General features: G+C 37.7%; 1 pseudogene; it reads right to left on the minus strand.

The window, feature by feature from the left end:
- Window positions 1-230: 230 nt before the first annotated feature.
- LOC120116853 lies at window positions 231-23,027 on the minus strand (annotated as a pseudogene).
- Between the last annotated feature and the right edge of the window lie 36 nt (window positions 23,028-23,063).

Raw genomic sequence — 23,063 nt, forward strand, 5'->3', positions numbered from 1 at the left:
ATGTTTACATATAAAAAACTTCAGGGTTTTGGTCAATCACCAAAAAATCAATATTGATTACGACCAAGAAACACAGAAGCACATTAACTACAGTTGGTACAGATCCAAAGTAATTTTGATTTTCATGTCACAAGAACAGGCAGACCTCTTCTTAATTCGGCAAATTAACCCTTTCTGTCCACGGTTTTATAAATATAAACTTCCATCAAACATGAAACTTCCCAAAGAAATTACCAACTTCATCAAAAGCATTCCCCACCTTCCACTCAGTGATCTGATTCCCAAATAATATTTCTTAGCAGCCGCACTACGGTAGAATAAAGTTCTATCCATCCCCTGCATGCTCTGTTCCCAGTTGGAATAAATTGTGTACTAGTTACCTTTTCAGGGCAAGTAAGAATTCTGATATCTGTAAAGAACATCAGACGGTGTACATTTTAAATATTGGAAGTTCAGCGCAAGATGACCGTAAAATATAGACTAATATAAAAATAAGTACGAAGGTATATATGTATTTATGAATAATCAATTAACCTTAAAGGAAGCCTCCACCAGTCCATGCGGAATCTGATTTTCCGTTGTGACCAACAGCCTTTCTATCAGATGAACCGCCGTTATATAAGTGATCGTATCCATCATCCTTGGCATCATCCCAGCCAGCCCAACCATCATTGCTACGAGAGGCAGTCACTTTTGTATTATTATCTACCTTTTTGTTGTCTTTCATGTCCCAATCATCCCAAGAACTTGAGTTATAAGAATTATTATTGCCAATAGAAGAAGATTGTCCTCCAGAAGTAGAATTCCATCCTCTATTCTCATGTTTAAACTCGTTATGATATCCATTCTTCACACCATCATTTTGTTGCCAGTTCTCGGTTTTCCAGTTCATGCCATCTTTAGTGTTCTCCTCAACCTTCTGCGAAGCCACTGCCATGACCCCTTTCATGATGCCCCATGCCCTCTGGCCAATCTCACTTGTCCTTGCAGTGACAACATTTACAGTTTCATTAACCCTGGTTTCATAGCCACTCTCCTTAACCTGCAAAAAAGGAAGGAAAACGATAATGCTCGTGTATGTAATTCCAGATCCCCCAATATCCTCAAAAGTCGCAATGTAAGGGTAGAAAAGTCATAACTATAGCATCAACGTTGTAGCAAAAACAAGATGCCAAAACTGAAGCAGCATGTTTTTTACCCCAAGGTAGCAACCCAGACGTGCGAGTTCGATTGGAGTGTAAGACTCTAAAAGGCCACAAAGAACCCCCAAGTCAAAAACCAGTATCCTTTGCAGAATAAGAATTAAATGGTTGCATATTTCTAGGGTTTAGAACAATAGAAAACAAGAGAATTAATGATTCAAAGAATTCAAGTTTCTCAGCTTTATTTCCAAAGTAGCATTACCCCAAAATCAGTACCTCATATATGTTCACTAGAACTGCTATATATATATAACACAGCAGTCTAGCAATTTAAAATGAATAAAGAATGGTAGCGAAATGGAGGGAACATTTCTCTTCAGTTTGGACATTAGCAAAGAAATGAAGAGAAAAATGGAGTGAAATTATAGGTTAATTAACTTTAAGTCATTGATTGAGAGGCATATTTTAAAGTTGATGAATTAATCTTAGAAAATAAATATACTCCTATAATTTAATCTTCTTTCTGCTCACCTCTAAACCATTGACTTATATATACTTCAAATTTTTTTAAAATACGATAGAATAGCTAAGGGTGGAATTTTGATAGTTTATCATACATTTTCGTATAAATGATAAACAATTTATCAATCAATACCAAAAATCATCTATAAAATCATACAATGATTCCCACAAAGAATTTATGTAAAAAAGGTTCACTGACTCCCACAACAATGCAATTCTTACATTGCATTATCATCTATAATAAACAATGTGAATGCATCTAAATGAAATCAGAATACAGACATCGATGATAGAAAATCGATCAAAGAAACCATAATCCAAATTCCCCGAAAATACCTGTCATAACCATTTTTTTGTAAAACAATTAAATATTATTTTAAAAAACGATTACGACTTTATTTTGGAAAAATTGGTGATTTGAAATTAATTTGAATTAAATTGAATAGAGTCGCCATCGACCTTTGGGTTAGGTAGGCCGAATACCTAAAAACGTCTTTTAAAACAATTTTAAGAAAGATCATTTTTAAGACAAAAATAGTCTGCGTTTACCAAAGATTCAATTAAAATGGATTCGGGAGTCGGTTACGTGTGGGGAAGGATAAACACCCCCAAAACGCCCAAAATCGGTACTGTGTCGCTTACACATCGTCGTAAATGGTGGAAATTACAATTTGAATATGAAGTAAAAATATGATCTATTTATCGAATATTTGTTAAAATTAAAATAGTAGAAATACTTCACTTGGTAAGAAATCTCAAGATTTGCAATCCTCCAACGGGAAAGCTATCTCATCTATTTCTTATCTATAAAGTACATCCTATCTTTTAATTACCACTAAATAATATCGTCATAAGTAGAAGATACCATATGCCTAATTTATGTATCGTTAATATTAACAGAACAACCATTAATACAATAAAAATTATGAAAATAGAATAATAAATAAATTATGATTTATTTATTGAATATTAGTTAAAATAAAAAAATCCTTTTCTCGATAAGAAATCTCGAGATTTGCAATCCTCCACCGGGAAAGCTACCTCGTCTATTTCTTACTTGTAAAGAATATTTTCTCTTTAAATTAAAAGATAATGACGAAAATTGACATAAAATACATCATATTATACTTTTCCTAAACATACATCACTCATATTAAGATTCAATGAAGAAATAATAATAAAGATTAAAATTTAAATATTAAACAATATGACCATCAAATAAATTAATCAAAAAAATAAAAACAATAAAAATAATTTCTATAAGCTTGTAAAAGGAAGAATTTGCATTTTTTATTTATTCAGTTTGAACGTCGTATCAGATTGTACCACTTCGATCAAGTGATACTTTCCACGCCCGTTCTATAAATATGTGTTCTTGAAGATAAAATCAAATAAAATGAAAATAAATGCAATTGGATATATAAACATTTACGTTAAATTATATTAAATACATTACTTACATAATACAAATAACCATAGAATATGTAAAATACATTCATACATAAACAACTAAAATAAAACTAAGTTAACATTACAAACCAAAATACAAACCAAATAAGCACATATGATAATCTCAGGGACCAAAATACAAATACAGAAATTTAAAGGGCTACAATCGAAGAAACATAAGTTAAATAACTAAACTGAAATTACACAAAAACATGAAGGATCAACAAAATATTTAAACCAAATGCCAAAACAGTGACTAAAACAGAAGATGCATAAATCTGAGGACCAAATTCGAACATCAGCTAAAATCACACAACTCAAGCAAATAAGGACTAAAACGAAACATGCATAAAATAATATGGCCAAATTCGAAATCTAATAAAATGTAATAACAAACAGATAAGGACTAAAATATAATGACAGTAAAATAAACAGGCATTAATCGATATTTACCCAAATATGAGAGTAGTGATCAAGATAAAAATTTCATAAATGAAGGGTTCAATGTCTAAACTTTCAGAAATATTAACAAACCAGTCCAGTGACCAAAATGAAGAAAAACATAAATCACACGTCCAAATCCGAAGATCATAAAACCTACATAATACATAAAATAGTGATTTAAATAAAACAAAATAAAACTATAGGCTCGAAATAAGATTGCATGGATTCCTTTAGTGACCAGATTGAGACCCTTACAAAAGCTTGAAGGACCTAAACTGTTGTTTACCCATAAATGCTAAGGACACGCGTGCAAGATTACAGAGATAAGAGGACCAAATGGGCTATTAGCCCTTAATCCCATCACTCGGCCTCAAAACGACGCCGTTCGACGTCTGAAATATAACCCTTTTAAGGGTTATTATGAAACCCTAAATCATTCCCTCTCCCCTCTCGTTCCCTCAGCCGATCTCCTTCTCTCCTTCTCATTACAGAGAGCCGAAAAGGCTCTCAAGCTTCTCCTTCTCAACTCGCCCAAACAGAGGCCTTATCTCCCCGGCCACCGTAGAACGGTGGCCACGGGGAGTAACCCAAACCCAGAGAAGGCTCTCTACCCTTAGATCTACCCACTACACTAACCTAATACCCAAATAAATCCTTTGATTTCGAACCCAACAAACCCCAAAGAAAGACAAGTTCTTTTACCTTCGGCGAGGGACGCTTGGCTCCGATGAAGCAACGGTGGTGGTCAAAAACCAGGGTAAGATTCTTACTCTATCTCTCTTTTTTTTATTTTTTTTCGAATGGATGTTTCCCTTTTCCTTTTTTTTTTCTTCTCTTTTTTTTCTGTTTCGAAAAAACCCCCCTTTCAGATTACTCTTCTTTTTTCTTTTATGCTTGCTTCCTCTGAATTTTCCTTGAGATGATGATGATATCTAGGAAAAATAGGATATGGGTCTTACTGACTTTGCATGATTACCTCCCGATTTTTCGGGATTTAATCTGTTTTTTAAATGGATTCTAGGATTTAGGCTACTGTTTTTACAAGAACCGGTTACTGTTCATGCAGGAGAACAGTCGGCGGCGACGGGACATCTCGGCTTGGTGGCTCCGGGATTGACTTACGGCTGGGAAGCTGAGGAGTTGAAGTCGGCGGCTAGAAGGGGATTAGGCTTGAGCGGCGGCTGTGTAGTTAAGGGATTAGGGTTGAAACCCTAAATTGATTTAGGGTTTGAAACCCTAAACTGATTTAGGGTTTGAAACCCTAAACTGATTTAGGGTTTGAAACCCTAAACTGATTTAGGGTTTGAAACCCTAATCTGATGGGTTGTTGGGGACTGGGATTGGGCCAATGTAATCTGAATTGGGCTCAGGGTCTCTGGGCCAAATGGGCTTCGGGATTAGGCCTGCAAAAATTGTAATAATAAATAATAATAAAATAATAATAAGATAACGATAATAAAATAACGGAAAAAAACCCGGACAAAAACGGGTGTTTACAGCTGCCCCTCTTTGCACATTCTTGTGTTAACAAGAATAGAGCAAAGACGACAAGAAAACACGTTTTTTGTCTGGTTCTCCTCTTTTTGGTTAAAAAAAATGGATAGTTTTGTTGGCGGGGACGACACTGCTCATACGCAATGAAGAGGTCTGGTCGTCTAAGAGTGACATGGCTCCTACGTGATGAGGAAATCTGGTCAGCTTTAGGAAGGGTGATAACTCGGTTCCTACGTGATGAGGACGGCTGGTTATCCTAATGTTGACACGGCTCTTGCATGATGAAGAGATCTGGCCATCTAAAGGTGATAACACGGTTCCTACGTGATGAGGACGGCTGGTTATCTATGGTTGACACGGCTCATACGTGATGAAGAGATCTGGTCTGGGATGACACGGTTCATACATGATGAAAAACTCTGGCCACCTTTAGGAAGGGTGATAACTCGGTTCCTACGTGATGAGGACGGCTGGTTATCCTAATGTTGACACGGCTCCTACGTGATGAGGAAGTCTGGTCAGTTGATGTTGACTGATTCATTGCTTCAATAAGTCTTGAAGATCCTGTAAAAAAATGGTCATATGCCATGATTTCATGTTATCAATATGCTCTAAGAATGATCTAAATGCATGTTTAAAGGGTTATGCTCAGTTCGTTCCTGGCATTGAGACTCCCTCATACTCTTTGATCGAAACATGCGATATTTATGCGTTTATCCATGCCTGGTTACTTTCTTGACCTCTCATTAAATATTCTTTGACTTTGTCCTTCTGATCTAACCCGAGAGAGTTTATCTTGCATCTTTGATTCTTTGGTCATTGATTGATTTTTCAGAGAAAATTCATTCAGAATGGACTCTCCTTGTTACATGCCTTTAAATTGGGACTTCTTTGCTTGGGAACAGTATGATTATGTTGAAACTGATTTCTTTGATTTAAACCCTCTTTTTCCTCAATGATTTGTTTAATGATTGATGGGAGCGTGCCTTTGCATGTGTTCTCTGGTGAACACCTGTTTCAAATCCCCATAATCTGACACTTTTCAGAGTAAAGCATAGTAACTGATGTTGTTATTGATTAGTAATTTGGTGAATATATGCGAGGACATTGAATCAAATTCAAAAATTTTACTGAAGACAGATAATGAGAAAGTACAATCTTTTGGGACAAGAAAGCAAGTATATACAAAGAAAAACAATGGACAAATATAGTGAATATCAAATGCTGAGTCCTTCTATTTCTTCACCCCAAATCTTTCTCGAAAGTTGACATGTGTTTCGAAGATTCAGATCGTACAAAAGATGTGTGAGCATGAGAGTCTTTCCCTAAACCGTTAAGCTTCCGAGGGAATTTACCCTTTCAATTTCTGATTATTCGAGCCGTCCATTACGGATTTTCAACTCGAATCCTCCTTTGGTTTCAAGATGCCCATTTTGGGTTTTCACCTTGAACCCTCCTTTATTTATTTTCTTCTTTTTCATTTTCTCATCATTTTTTTTTTTTTTTTTTTTTTAGGTGTAATATCGTTTGACCGAATCTGAATTCACGGGATTAGGCAAATCTTCCCCATCCATTTCTGTTAACACCAAAGCTCCTCCTGAGAATGCCTTTTTACAACATAGGGACCTTCCCAGTTCGGCATCCACTTCCCTCGAAAGTCTTTTTGCATAGGTAAGATCTTTTTAGTACCAAATCGCCTTCACGAAATTCTCGAGGTCTGACTTTCTTGTCATATGCTCGTATCATCCTTCTCTGGTACATTTGGCCATGGCAGATAGCTCTCAGCCTTTTCTCCTCAATCAAATTTAATTGATCAAACCTACTTTGTACCCAATCAGCCTCGTCTAGTTTCAACTCCATCAATACTCTCAAAGAAGGTATTTCCACCTCAATAGGTAAAACTGCTTCCATCCCATATACCAAAGAGAATGGTGTTGCCCCAGTAGATGTACGAACGGACGTGCGATAAGCAAGCAATGCAAAAGATAATTTCTCATGCCAGTCTCTATATGTTTCAGTTGCTTTTGTGATGATCTTCTTGATGTTTTTATTCGCTGCCTCTACTGCCCCATTCATTTTTGGGCGATAAGGAGCCGAATTGTGATGTTTGATCTTTAACTTTGTGCAAACTTCCTTCATTAAATCATTGTTCAAATTCAATGCATTATCTGTGATGATCCTTTCAGGTGTTCCATATCTACAAATGATTTCTCTTTTTAGAAATCTGCACACTGCTCCTTTTGTGACATTAGCATAAGAGGCAGCTTCAACCCATTTGGTGAAGTAATCTATAGCCACTAAGATAAAACGATGTCCATTTGAGGCCTTCGGTGAAATTGCCCCAATGACATCGATGCCCCACATTGAAAACGGCCAAGGTGCGTTCATTACATGGAGTGGTGAAGGAGGAACATGTATTTGGTTATCATGAATCTGGCATTTATGACATCTTCGAGCAAATCTAATACAATCTCCTTCCATAGTGGACCAATAGTACCCAAACCTCATGATTTTTCTAACCATTGTGAATCCATTAGCATGTGTTCCACAAACTCCTTCATGGACTTCCTCAAGTATTTTCTTGGCCTCAATTCTATCCACACATCTCAAAAGCACCTGATCCTTGCCCTTTTTATACAATATATCTCCATCAAGGACATACCCCATTGCTAATCTTCTTAAGGTCCGTTTATCATTCTCAGCTGCCTCCGCCGGGTAAGCCCGATACTTCACATATTGGAGAATATCATAATACCATGGGAGATTATCATCCTCTTCTTCCTCTATGTTGCAACAATGAGCTGGCATTTCTCTTATACTCATCCGAATAGGCATCATTCGAGATTGATCATCGGCCTTGAACATAGCTGCCAACGTAGCCAAGGCATCTGCCATTTGATTTTCTTCACGAGGAAGATAAGCAAAAGAAATTTCTTCAAACTCTTTGATCAACTCCATCACTAAGTTCTTGTATTCTATCAACTTGGAGTCTCGAGTCATCCATTCCCCGCGAAGCTGATAAATAACCAGAGCAGAATCGCCGAATACTTCCAGGCTTTTAACTTTGCGCTCAATTGCAGCTTGAATACCCAAGATACATGCTTCATACTCTGCCATATTGTTAGTGCATTCAAAGGCGAGCCTACTAGTACAAGGATAATGATCTCCCTCAGGTGAAACTAATATTGCCCCAATTCCATGTCCCACAGCATTAGAAGCGCCATCGAAGTTCATTTTCCATGCTTCATTTTTCGGAGTATCTTCTTCAGTAACAAATATACTCATCAAGTCTTCATTCGGAAAATCAAATTTTACTGGCTCATAGTCTTCTAATGCTCTGCTTGCTAGGAAATCTGCAATAGCACTCCCTTTAACTGATTTCTGGTTCATGTAGACTATATCAAATTTGGACAACAACATTTGCCATCTCGCCATCCTTCCAGTTAGAGCCGTTGATTCCATCAGGTACTTTAACGGATCCAGTCTTGATATCAACCAGGTAGTATGATACAACAAATATTGTCTCAGCCTCTTAGTAGTCCATACTAAAGCACAACACAGCTTTTCAATAGAGGAATATCGAGTCTCACAGTCAGTGAATTTCTTACTGAGATAGTAAATAGCTCGTTCTCTTCTTCCAGTTTCGTCATGTTGAGCCAACACACATCCCATCGACTTCTCAAAGACAGTCAAATATAAAATCAATGGTTTGTTTGGGATTGGTGGCATCAAGACAGGAGCAGTAATTAAGTAACTCTTAATTCTATCGAAGCATTCTTGGCAACTATCATCCCATTCTCCTGGGTTTTGCTTTCTCAATAATCGGAATATTGGATCACATTTCTCGGTCAACTGAGAGATGAATCTGGCAATATAATTTAACCTTCCTAGAAAACCCCGTACTTCCTTTTGCGTTCTAGGGGGAGGTAATTCCAAAATTGCTTTGACTTTATCAGGATCTATTTCTATCCCATTCTTACTGACTACAAATCCCAATAACTTCCCTGAAGTAGCTCCAAATGTGCACTTGGCCGGGTTAAGCTTGAGCTGGTATTTCTTTAATCTTAAAAATAGTTTCTTTAAGACTTTTACATGTTCTTCTCCAGTTTGTGATTTAGCAATCATATCATCCACGTACACTTCTATATCCCTGTGCATCATATCGTGGAACAACGTAACCATGGCTCTTTGATATGTTGCCCCAGCGTTCTTAAGTCCAAAGGGCATCACCTTGTAGCAAAACGTACCCCACATTGTCACAAAAGTTGTCTTTTCCATGTCTCCTGGGTCCATCTTAATTTGATTGTAACCTGAGAAACCATCCATGAAAGAGAAAAGAGCATGACCAGCCGTATTGTCAACCAAAGTATCGATATGTGGGAGTGGAAAATTATCTTTGGGGCTCGCTCGATTGAGATCCCGGTAGTCAACACACATCCGAACTTTGCCATCTTTCTTTGGAACTGGCACTATGTTTGCTACCCATTCAGGGTACTTGGCCACTTGTAAAAATCCAGCATCGAATTGTTTCTTCACTTCTTCCTTAATTTTAATAGCATATCTGGTCTCATTCTTCGAAGTTTTTGCTGAACAGGCTTGCATTCCGGTTTTATTGGTAGCTTGTGCATTACAATGTCAGTTTCCAACCCCGGCATATCTTGATAAGACCAAGCAAACACATCCCTATATTCCCGAAGAAGGCTTATAAGACCATCTCTTACTTTTGGTGAGAGTGAAGTGCCAATTTTAACTTCCTTTATATCCTCTTCTGTTCCCAAATTTATTGTTTCAGTTGTCTCTTTGTGGGGCAATATTTGTCTATCTTCTTGTTCTATCATTCTAACAAGCTCAGAGTTTAACTCACATTCCTCTTCATCTTTAACCCTCAGATTCTTCGAGACACATGTCATTTTCAAAATCAATTTGTGGTTCAAAAATATCATTACTCGAACAGTTGATATCTGAAGACCTGCGAATCAAAAGGAGTATATTTGGCTGTGGACAAAAATTTTATATAATATTTATCAAGAGAATAATTATCAATAAAGAATAAAGAATACTCAAGAGATGAATAAAATACTTGCTAAGATTAGAATGAAAAGAGAACACTGTTTCATTAAAGCAATGACAAATAACAATTTGTCCTTTTACAAAAGCCCTATTATATTTGGGTCAAAAGGAGACAGATTTGTTATTATGCATTACTTTGAAAAGTGCTTATAGAACACAGGGAGTTCTTCAACAGTGTAATTGTTCAAAACATAGCCAGGAGGACACGGACGGATTGATGCCAAGGAACACTCTCCAGTAGACTCTTCTGTGATAACGTTGATGCTCAGGCTACCCAATAAATCTTCAACAATTTCTGTATCTTCAATATCCCCTGACTGTTTCAGCGTGTCAATCATAAATCCTCCAGACACAAAAGATTTGGAGAGTGGCGGAATGACCATGGGTCCCCAAACAAGATCTTCTCCCTTTACTCTTGCCTTCCTCCTTTCCTTAAGCTTTTGTGCATCCTTGACTTTATCATGGTACGTTGGTTTGTATCCGAGACCAAAATAATTTCTCTTAGGAATTGGAGCCGACCCTTCAGTGATTCCTTGCAGTTTCTTTCCCAAGCCTTTCCCTACCTTTGCTCCTCTAGCTAAGGTCTCCTTTAATTGCATCTTTGTATTTTTGAAAGATGAGGAATGGGAATTCTTTTGCCCTCAGAGATAAAAGTAGCATTAACAAATTCTAAGGACTGGAAGGAGGACTCTAGTGCATTTTCATCTACCCCCACATATGGTGCATCTGTAGTGATAGAGGCAATGATATCTTCTTCCGCTTTGATGGTCACTAGAGTCCCATCAACAATGAATCGGAGCTTTTGGTGGAGGGAGGAAGGAACTGCCCCAGCCATGTGAATCCAGGGTCTCCCTAGCAAGCAACTATAACTCGGATGAATATCCATGACAACAAAATCTACTTCAAATGTTGTAGGGCCAATTCTGAGAGGGATAATCATCTTCCCCATTATCTTGCGTTCTGTCCCATCAAATGCCCTTACAGCATTGCCACAAACCCTCATTTGTGATACATCCACAGGAAGTCTATTTAGAGTGGCGAATGGCATAACATTCAAGGCCGATCCATTGTCAATTAACACCCCTGAGACGATGACTCCTTTGCAATGAGCCGTAATGTGTAAAGCCTTGCCCCTGCCTTTTCCTTCTTCAGGTATTTCGTCATCATAAAAATAAATAAAATTATCTGCATTAATATGATTTACCATCCTGTCCACACGTTCCACTGGTATATCCTTCCTACAAAAGTTTCATTCAGCACTTTGATCAGAGTATTTCGATGTACTTCCGAATGCAATAGTAGAGATAACATTGAAATCCGTGCTGGGGTCTTATGAAGCTGTTCCACAATATTATACTCGCTGTGTTTCAGAAACTTTAAAAATTCCTGAGCCTCCTCAATCTTAACAGGCTCATTCAATTTATCCTCAGGATCTTTAATAACCATCTCTTGCTTTATCAGCCTTTCCAGGAGCATAGCATCTTCCACTTCTGGTGAAAAATCCAACTTCAGCAACCTCTTCCTCCTTACTCTCAGGAGTATTAATTTGGCATGTATAGTCCCAGGGAACACTCTTGTTACTCTTGTAGGCAAAAGGCGTAGGGGTTTTGATCACCACCCTAGATGTTATACTTCCACTGCTGGCCCCGTAATTTGGTTTCGATATGACCAGGACAGGCTTTTTCAAATTCTTTTCAGCTTCCCTTGAATTTTCTTCAGAAGCACAGATATATCTTTCATTCTCACTCTTCTTTCTTCATAAAACTGCAACTCCTGCTTGTTCATTAATTCTTGGACTATTTGCCTGAATTCTTGACAGTCCTGAATATGATGACCATTTTCACCATGGTATTCACAAAAGATCTCTGTCTTTTCCGTTGAGCATTCATTTCTAGGGCTCAACAACCCTCTCTCCTTTATTCGAGCATATACCCATTTCAGTGGTGTTCTTATTTCTTCAATTCTCCTCTTAATTTTCTGATTTTTCTCAATAGCGTTCACTCCCTGATTCTGATGATTTGGAAGCGGGTTTGCAGCAACACAGGGTGATTCAGAATCATTAAAGGACACCACCTTTCTCTTGATCAGATCTTCAACCACTCTTTTAAAAGCGAGACACTTTTCAATGTTATGTCCTCTGAGATTTGCATGATATTCGCATGTCTCATTTTCGTTGAACCATTTTGGATAAGGTGGTTTAATTGGATCAATGAATTTGGTGACACTACGTGAGCTTGGACTAATCCATGGAAGAGCTCACTGTAAGTCATTGGTATGGGAGTGAACGTCATCCTTTCATTGTTATGCTCGCGCTTAGTCTCCCCTTGGGATGAAGAAGAATTTCCCATTTTCGGCTTACTCACAGAGAAATTTACATTATTCACCTCTCCTTCTTTCCTTTTCACATAGGGTTTCTTTGCAGGAACTTGGCTACCGGCAATCTGCCCCTTCTTTAATGCTCTCTCGATCATCTCTCCACACATCACGATATCAGAGAAGCTCTTAGTTGCCACTCCTAACATATGATCAATATAAGGAGATTTTAACGTATCTATAAACATGGTTATAAACTCCCTCTCAATAAGTGGTGGGTGCACTTGAGCAGCAATATCCCTCCAGCGCTGAGCGTACTGTCGGAAGGTCTCATTATGCTTCATCTCCATATTTTGGAGAGTAACACGATCAGGCATCATATCGGTAACGTGTTGATATTGTTCTTTAAACGCATTGGCCAAATCCTTCCAAGACCCTATTTTAGCTCGGGTTAATTGGTTATACCATCTGACAGCTGACCCCGTCAAGCTGGCCTGAAAACAGTGAATTAATAGCCCATCATCCTTCACGAATCCTGTCATTCTTCGACAAAACATGGTCAAGTGAGCAACAGGACAAGTTTTCCATCATACTTTTCAAATTCCGGCATTTTGAACTTTGGTGGTAATACTAGGTCTGGCACAAGACTCAATTCCTCTGCATTCATTCCGTCTTGAAAACCCTGCTTTCCCATTTCTTTAAAAAACCCTTTGCACCAGTCCTTTAAATGCTCCGGTACTTCCGTTTTAGGTTTCTCCAATTCCTCAGGATCTACATCAATATACTCATAAGGACTGTTTTGAGGGTTAGTCGTGGCCATTTGAACCTTTACAGCTGAAGACCCTGCAGGATGTTCCACTAGCTTTTCAGGTGAGATAACTAGTCTCGGGGTAGACTCCTGCCTAGAAACTTCAACAGGGGCAGCGCTTGGTTCTTTAACTGTTTCAGTACGTAACCCAGACATCTTGGTCATCATCTCATTCATCATATTAGCCTGGCTTTGCAGGATTTGATCTATAATTGACTTTTGTGACTGATCCATCTTTGCCTGCCATTCTTGTTGTATTCTTAGCAAATCTTCTTGCATTTCTTTCTTTAATTGATCAAGCTTGGCCTCCATGGCTCTACTTCGCGTGTGATAAGGATTGGAGTTCTTACTTGCCAGAATCGTCTGTCACATAACCCTTCGGAAATTAATTTTATTGTTCTTTTAAATTTGAATGCATATTATTGGTAATGTGCTATAAATGATACATTTTATTGGTGATGCATTATAAATGATGAATTTACTTATGCATAATGAATGATGCAAGTATGAAATGCAAATAAAAGGCGTTGACCCAAGCAGTAACCATTCGGAAATACTTTCATTGGATAAAAAGTTTCACTCATTACAAAGGAGTTCTATTACATATAAGGCCTAGCCCTCAGACTCAGCTCTACAATTTCATTCATAATGGCGATGATCTCCCTTGTATGTTCAGAAACCGGATTTGTGCGCAGTTGGATGATCTCCGCTCTATTGGCTAATTCGTTCATATACCGAGCCACTTCACCCATTTGAGCAATAGCTTCCCCCATCATGCGCTCGCGTTCTTCTACTAAGGATCGATAATGCTCGTATGTATTTTCCCATCCCTTATTGATGCGTTTGATCTCTTTTTCTAGATTGGTAATATGAATTCGACATTTCTGGAGTTCACCTTTCAATTCTCTGATTTCCTTCTGGAAGGATTTGTTTTCTTCGAGAGCAACTCTTAGGTCCACTGAAGCAGGAGGAACTTGCACTTGCAGAAGGGATTGCTCAAGGTTCGATACATGACTTTTGAGCTCATCATTCATAGCTCGAGATTGGTTCATCTCATGTTCGAATCTCATCTGTAATTCTCCCATTTCTCCCGTGAGCTCATCTACTTGCTGACTTTTTGTCGAGAATCTCTGCATCCACGATCCAATCTCTGCCTGCTTTCTATCGAGGAATCGATTCCATCCCTGTCTCTCAGACCACATCTCTTCTTTCTTTTGCTTTCTTTCTTCTTCGAGCTCTAAAATTCTTCGATCTTTGTCCTCAAAGTCCTCAATTATACTGTTCATCTCAATTTTTAACCCTTGGACTTGATTCTTTTCTTCTTCTAATTCTTTCAGGCTGACTTCTTTTTCTTCATGGAGTTTTTGAGCTCTACGAGCCTCAGCTTTATACTGCTTGATCAATTCCTTTTTATCGGCCTCTAGCTCGCATACTTTTGCTTTTCCAGCTTCTATCTTCTTGATCTGACACTTGTTCTCAATTTCCAGACTTTTGATTCGCCGTCTTGCAGCCGCTAATTCTCTGGATCCAAGTTTCTTTCTCATTTGCTGCACCCTTTGATAATCTTTTTTTAAGTCTTCTAAATCAGCTTCCACCTCCTCTTTCCGTTCTCTCATCATTATAAACTGTCTGGCATGAAATTCAGCCTCGATAGTCGACATGAAGTTTTCTCTCTCCATCTCTTCTATTTTCTTGGAATCTTTAGCCTTTTCCATTTCAAACTCAATTCTTTGGATTTCCAAATTCGAAGGGATATTTCTGATTTGTTCTTCTATCGACCTTGATCCCTCTCCAGATGTTAAAGGTGTCTTATCATTTATCCTCCTGATTCTCCAGGCTTCATAATCAGGCGTCAAGATAACATCCGCTCCAATTACTTTAGTCCTAAAAGTCATCCTCCAGGAATCAGCCGCATCTTTGATTTTCTTTCTATAATTGCCTTCTTTATAATCAAATTCAGCACCAGTCAACCCCTGAGTCACGGGAACAAACTGTCGGGCACCGTACTGTCTCAATATCAACAAAGGAGCATATCCCACTCCTCCCCACAGTCCCAATAATATGATCCAGTCCAAATCTCCGCACTTGAACAAGATTTGTGTATGCATCAGCCACGGTGTTCGCCATGCTATGTTTTGACTTTGTAGATTCCGGAAGAAATCAATCCATTGATCTTTCTGAGATACTTCAGGCCACTCCTTCGTAAGGTACTCAGCAATAGGAGAATAATCTTTCAAAAAACGGTTATAGTTGACTTTTCTTCCTTCCAGAAATGGCTTCTGATCCACACAGTAAGCAATTGAGCACAGCCCATAAAACGACCTCCCCCCAACCTCCTACATATATTCAAAGATCGGAAAGTTTCAGCAAGAATTGCATGGACTGGATTCACCTCTCTTCCTAACTTCTCAACCAAATCGACTACTGCTAGCTCGATCAATCCCAAACATTTTGGAAAAATTACCAAACCATATACCCAAAGCAAATACATCTCTACGCACGTTTTCATCTACATGTGCTTCAGCTATCTTTTGTAAGTGAGACCATGGCACTCCCTCACTTTCTCCCTTGCGTTGCAAACGATCATTCACCCATTTGTCGCTTGTGCCCGAGATCTTTGCAAGCTTTGACTTAAAGGAAGGCCCTTTTATCGATCGGGAGTAAACTTTGTCTACTTTAACGCTTGGCAAATTCAACAGAAATTGGTATTCCTCGAGGGTTGGAGTCATGTCCTCTCGGTTGAATGTGAACAACTATAGGCCGGATTCCAAAACTGTATTATGCTTCGTATGAGAACCGGGTCTACCTTCACGTATATCAGATGAAAAATCCCCATAAGTCTGCTGAAAAGCTTGCCTCTCAATAAGATTCCAACTTTCCCAAATGGTTTTCAATCCCTGAAGCTCATTCTGTTTTAAAGAAGCTGGTGTATAATCAGACAGATCCGACACGTAGTCCCCTGATAGACTATCTCCCTGCTCTTTCTGCTTGGCTTCGGACCAGTTCCTTACATCTGCTGGATTCACTTCTCTGTTTAGGAAACTCCTTTCCATCGTGAAAGTCTTTCCACTTTACCGATACTCACAGATCAATCGCCTTTTCTAATGATATGTCTATGCAGAATGAAAAAAACAAACAAAACAAACAAAACAGTTAGTCAAAACAATTGCATAAATTTAACATAAAAAGATAAGTAAAACGGGAAATAAATCTATTATATTTATGTATTATCTACCCGAATAATATTCCTCAAAAAGGGTCCTACCCAAACATGCTCTCTACCCTCCTAAATTAATTAAATTCTAACTGCACCTAAATTCTTCACATGCTTTAACAGAATAAATCTATTCTACACACTCAAAAATAAATAAATAAAATAAAATAAAGAGGTTAGAGAGAGTTTCTCCATTGTGTACGCCTATTTTGGGTACCTATTGACGGACAGAGGTTCAATATGACTCTACCTAGTGTGACCGTGCTATGGTTCACTATATGCATGGTTTCAGCTCTAACAGGAAAAAAGGAACTCGAATTGTCCTTGATGTCGGTGCCCCCTTGGGCTACCAAACCCTCAATCCTCACCCATTACAGGTTTCAAACAGACCGAGTTCAATTCGAGGGGATTCACTGCCTTATACCCATACGAGGAATAAATTCCTACGAAGGTATAAGGTATGTATCCCATGGGTTATTTGCTAAAACTCATACGAAGAATAAATTCTTACGAGAGTAAAGCAATCACCCTAATTAATTTGGATCGAAACTCATGTCTAGAGCTCATGTTATGCTAATGAAAGTGATGTGTGTGAGGAGAAACAAACAAACCTTTGACTCAAAAAACAGGGAAAATAAAAAAAACCCAACGAGAACTAAGAAATATCTGGAAAAAAATGAAAACAATTAAAATGTTAGTATATAAAAATAAAGAAATAAGAATAATACATAAAAATTCAATAAATAGATCATAGCTTTACTAAAGATTCGAACTTATAATTTCCACCATAACGACCATATATAAGCGACCGACAGCCTGACTCTCTAGGGTCCCCAGCGGAGTCGCCAAGCTGTCATAACCATTTTTTTGTAAAACAATTAAATATTATTTTAAAAAATGATTACGACTTTATTTTGGAAAAATTGGTGATTTGAAATTAATTTGAATTAAATTGAATAGAGTCGCCATCGACCTTTGGGTTAGGTAGGCCGAATACCTAAAAACGTCTTTTAAAACAATTTTAAGAAAGATCATTTTTAAGACAAAAATAGTCTGCGTTTACCAAAGATTCAATTAAAATGGATTCGGGAGTCGGTTACGTGTGGGGAAGGATAAACACCCCCAAAACGCCCAAAATCGGTACTGTGTCGCTTACACATCGTCGTAAATGGTGGAAATTACAATTTGAATATGAAGTAAAAATATGATCTATTTATCGAATATTTGTTAAAATTAAAATAGTAGAAATACTTCACTTGGTAAGAAATCTCAAGATTTGCAATCCTCCAACGGGAAAGCTATCTCATCTATTTCTTATCTATAAAGTACATCCTATCTTTTAATTACCACTAAATAATATCGTCATAAGTAGAAGATACCATATGCCTAATTTATGTATCGTTAATATTAACAGAACAACCATTAATACAATAAAATTATGAAAATAGAATAAATAAATTATGATTTATTATTGAATATTAGTTAAAATAAAAAATCCTTTTCTCGATAAGAAATCTCGAGATTTGCAATCCTCCACCGGGAAAGCTACCTCGTCTATTTCTTACTTGTAAAGAATATTTTCTCTTTAAATTAAAAGATAATGACGAAATTGACATAAAATACATCATATTATACTTTTCCTAAACATACATCACTCATATTAAGATTCAATGAAGAAATAATAATAAAGATTAAAATTTAAATATTAAACAATATGACCATCAAATAAATTAATCAAAAAAATAAAAACAATAAAAATTTCTATAAGCTTGTAAAAGGAAGAATTTGCATTTTTTATTTATTCAGTTTGAACGTCGTATCAGATTGTACCACTTCGATCAAGTGATACTTTCCACGCCCGTTCTATAAATATGTGTTCTTGAAGATAAAATCAAATAAAATGAAAATAAATGCAATTGGATATATAAACATTTACGTTAAATTATATTAAATACATTACTTACATAATACAAATAACCATAGAATATGTAAAATACATTCATACATAAACAACTAAAATAAAACTAAGTTAACATTACAAACCAAAATACAAACCAAATAAGCACATATGATAATCTCAGGGACCAAAATACAAATACAGAAATTTAAAGGGCTACAATCGAAGAAACATAAGTTAAATAACTAAACTGAAATTACACAAAAACAAAGGATCAACAAAATATTTAAACCAAATGCCAAAACAGTGACTAAAACAGAAGATGCATAAATCTGAGGACCAAATTCGAACATCAGCTAAAATCACACAACTCAAGCAAATAAGGACTAAAACGAAACATGCATAAAATAATATGGCCAAATTCGAAATCTAATAAAATGTAATAACAAACAGATAAGGACTAAAATATAATGACAGTAAAATAAACAGGCATTAATCGATATTTACCCAAATATGAGAGTAGTGATCAAGATAAAAATTTCATAAATGAAGGGTTCAATGTCTAAACTTTCAGAAATATTAACAAACCAGTCCAGTGACCAAAATGAAGAAAAACATAAATCACACGTCCAAATCCGAAGATCATAAAACCTACATAATACATAAATAGTGATTTAAATAAAAAAAATAAAACTATAGGCTCGAAATAAGATTGCATGGATTCCTTTAGTGACCAGATTGAGACCCTTACAAAAGCTTGAAGGACCTAAACTGTTGTTTACCCATAAATGCTAAGGACACGCGTGCAAGATTACAGAGATAAGAGGACCAAATGGGCTATTAGCCCTTAATCCCATCACTCGGCCTCAAAACGACGCCGTTCGACGTCTGAAATATAACCCTTTTAAGGGTTATTATGAAACCCTAAATCATTCCCTCTCCCCTCTCGTTCCCTCAGCCGATCTCCTTCTCTCCTTCTCATTACAGAGAGCCGAAAAGGCTCTCAAGCTTCTCCTTCTCAACTCGCCCAAACAGAGGCCTTATCTCCCCGGCCACCGTAGAACGGTGGCCACGGGGAGTAACCCAAACCCAGAGAAGGCTCTCTACCCTTAGATCTACCCACTACACTAACCTAATACCCAAAAATCCTTGATTTCGAACCCAACAAACCCCAAAGAAAGACAAGTTCTTTTACCTTCGGCGAGGGACGCTTGGCTCCGATGAAGCAACGGTGGTGGTCAAAAACCAGGGTAAGATTCTTACTCTATCTCTCTTTTTTTTATTTTTTTTCGAATGGATGTTTCCCTTTTCCTTTTTTTTTTTTTCTTTTTTTTTCTGTTTCGAAAAAACCCCCCTTTCAGATTACTCTTCTTTTTTCTTTTATGCTTGCTTCCTCTGAATTTTCCTTGAGATGATGATGATATCTAGGAAAAATAGGATATGGGTCTTACTGACTTTGCATGATTACCTCCCGATTTTTCGGGATTTAATCTGTTTTTTAAATGGATTCTAGGATTTAGGCTACTGTTTTTACAAGAACCGGTTACTGTTCATGCAGGAGAACAGTCGGCGGCGACGGGACATCTCGGCTTGGTGGCTCCGGGATTGACTTACGGCTGGGAAGCTGAGGAGTTGAAGTCGGCGGCTAGAAGGGGATTAGGCTTGAGCGGCGGCTGTGTAGTTAAGGGATTAGGGTTGAAACCCTAAATTGATTTAGGGTTTGAAACCCTAAACTGATTTAGGGTTTGAAACCCTAAACTGATTTAGGGTTTGAAACCCTAAACTGATTTAGGGTTTGAAACCCTAATCTGATGGGTTGTTGGGGACTGGGATTGGGCCAATGTAATCTGAATTGGGCTCAGGGTCTCTGGGCCAAATGGGCTTCGGGATTAGGCCTGCAAAAATTGTAATAATAAATAATAATAAAATAATAATAAGATAACGATAATAAAATAACGGAAAAAAACCCGGACAAAAACGGGTGTTTACAATACCTTTGTGGTGAACTCCTTTGTTCCAGCTTGGACAACATTTGCGGCAGATTGAGCTGCTGATGCAGCTACTAAAGATAGCTTCCCAATCCCCTGCACCAAACACAAATCAGCCAATAACTAATAATAATCAACATAAAAACTTCACCCCAATTAAGACAAGGAAAGAGAGATTCTCTTAACCTGAGACACAACAGAGAGCAAATCCCCTTGAGAATTATTATTATTCCTCTGGGTTAGGGGTGTGCAAAAAAACCCGATCCGACCGATCCGATCCGTTAATCTGTTGATCCGATCCGAAAATTCGGATATCTTATCCGTTTTTCAATTTTCGGATAGATCGGATCGGGTATCCGAAATTTTTTTCGGATTTTTGGATCAGATACGGATCGGTCAAAATCCTATTTCGGATTATCCGAAAATCCGAAATTTTATTGGGCTATATTATTAGCCCAGAGATGTTTGGGCTATATCTGTCTCATCTTTCTCTAACCCTTAAAACCTTTAGTCCTCAAATACTAATACCCTTAAATCTCAAAACTTTTTCCTCACAAAACAAATCCTACATCTAGTTTCTTTATGTTCTGCAGACTTACTCCAGTGATAGAATGTAAGCAACATATTTCCTCAGTAACAAAAAATCCAGAAACCATAAACCTACAGCTTTTCCACTTCTCACATCCTAAACCAAAAAGTCCTTTTCTCCAGAAAAAATCTATACATTAAAACTCCTAATTTATTAAAACTTGAACTCAAAATCCACAAGTCACATTTCTCGAATCTTTCCAAAGTCAGAAAAATAACAAACCAGCGTTAGCTCCTCAGTTGTAATGTACCAAGTTAAGCAAAGAATAGTACTGTGGTAGTTTGAGCATTAACCTTAGCCCAGGAAGAATTCGGGTTGTTCAAGCAAGGATATTGGCTACTCAGTCAATGAAGGATAAGGACTAATGCCATATTCGCAAAGTTGTAGTTCTAAATTAGATTATGAATTTAAATTAATAAACTTACTCGTGCTGCACCATTTTTATGATCATGGTATGTTGGTCCATCTTTGTACTCTCGATACCAATTGTATGTACTGGATCTTTCATCGTATAACATGCCACCTCCATGAGCTTGAATAGGATTTCCATCAGTATCCAACCAAATTCTCCCTGGATAATAGGATTTCATGCTACATTTTTGAAGTGGAGCTATTTAATTTCATGGTTTACACAGAATGTTCCAACTCTTTTTTTCAAGTTGGTTGCAATTGTCTTCTATTGTTGTCTTAAGAGTGAAGTGGAGCAATAATTTTATGCTTATTGAATGGGCTATTTTACTATAAGATTGTGAATAACAATGGGATAATTTACGTGTTTAGTATATAAATTATCAGTTTTACTACTTAAACTTTTAATTTTATGTTGATTAATGCTTTTATTATGTTGTTTTTTTTTTGAATTTTTTGCCAAAAAAAATCGGATTCGGATCCGGATATTCGGATATCCGATCCGAAAATACGGATATCTGAAATTTCGGATATCCAAATTTTTCGGATCGGATACGGATCATTACTTTAGGTATCCGAAATTTTTGGATATCCGAAAATTCGGATCAGATAATATCCGATATCCGATAATGCACACCCCTACTCTGGGTAGGCATAGGACTCGATCCAAAAACAACATACTTCCCTCCTTGTGAATGGGGCAACCCGTCAGGCCTCGAGTCGTTCTCTGCCATTTTCCTCGCAAAAAAGCTATCCTTATTCGCTGTCGAAGCCTCCAATTGGGATCTCGTATACATATCCTCAATCGACCTCGACTTCACCGGAGCACCTCCCATTCTACCACCGTGATAATTCCCTGATCTAAAATCACTCGCCGATTGGTTCCTCCTCATGTCGCTCGAAGATCTAAAGGAATCTTCATTATCCCAACTATCCCACCCTGCATCATTCCCGCCCCAGCTACCTCCACCGCTCAACGGCGGCTTCCGATTACCACCAGCACCACCGTTGACAGACTCCTTCACAACAGGTGGATCCCTCCAGGCACGACCCTCGGCCAGGGCTTGGATACGATCGCGGTAGACACTCGCGGCATCAGTGTTATACTTGGTAACGATATCGGTTTCTTTAGGAACACCGTATTGTGCCAAAAAGACGTTGAGCTTCCCGTTACCACCGGATTCCATTTTCTTGATCTGGATGTCGGACTACGAATCCATGGTAATGGATCGGACGAACAAGATGTGGAAACCTAATCCTCGGTGTTTGCTGAAGCATTCTAAGCACATGAAAACGCCGTAGGAAACCGAAGCCCACTGAGTATTCTTTTGGTTACAGTCTACGCAAGTTTTGTTTCCCGGCTATGATTGGAGATCCCGCAGTCGCCATCCTTGAAGCAGATCAGAACCAAATTCTGTAAAGAAGGAAATTGACCTCAAAAGAACGATCTAAAATTAATTGAAAATTAATGAAATGGAAGGCTAAATTTTAGTTTAGGGGAATGATGGTGTGTTGGCTTTTAAATACGCGTTTTTGGGCTTTTGATTTTCTCTCTCTTTTCTTTTTAAATATTTATTTTTAAGGGTAATTTTCAGTTTCTGCATTTTAATAAAATTCGCGTCAGTTAGTATAAGAGTCAACTCAATCAGCGAGTTGTGACTCGTTTGTGCACTTTGAAAAGCTGGCCATTGGATGTTGTAGCTGTTGTGAACGTCGGCGACTGCT

The sequence above is a fragment of the Hibiscus syriacus genome, unplaced genomic scaffold (assembly GCF_006381635.1).
Source record: "Hibiscus syriacus cultivar Baekdansim isolate YM2019G1 unplaced genomic scaffold, ASM638163v2 tig00110303_pilon, whole genome shotgun sequence".
Classification (NCBI taxonomy): domain Eukaryota; kingdom Viridiplantae; phylum Streptophyta; class Magnoliopsida; order Malvales; family Malvaceae; genus Hibiscus; species Hibiscus syriacus.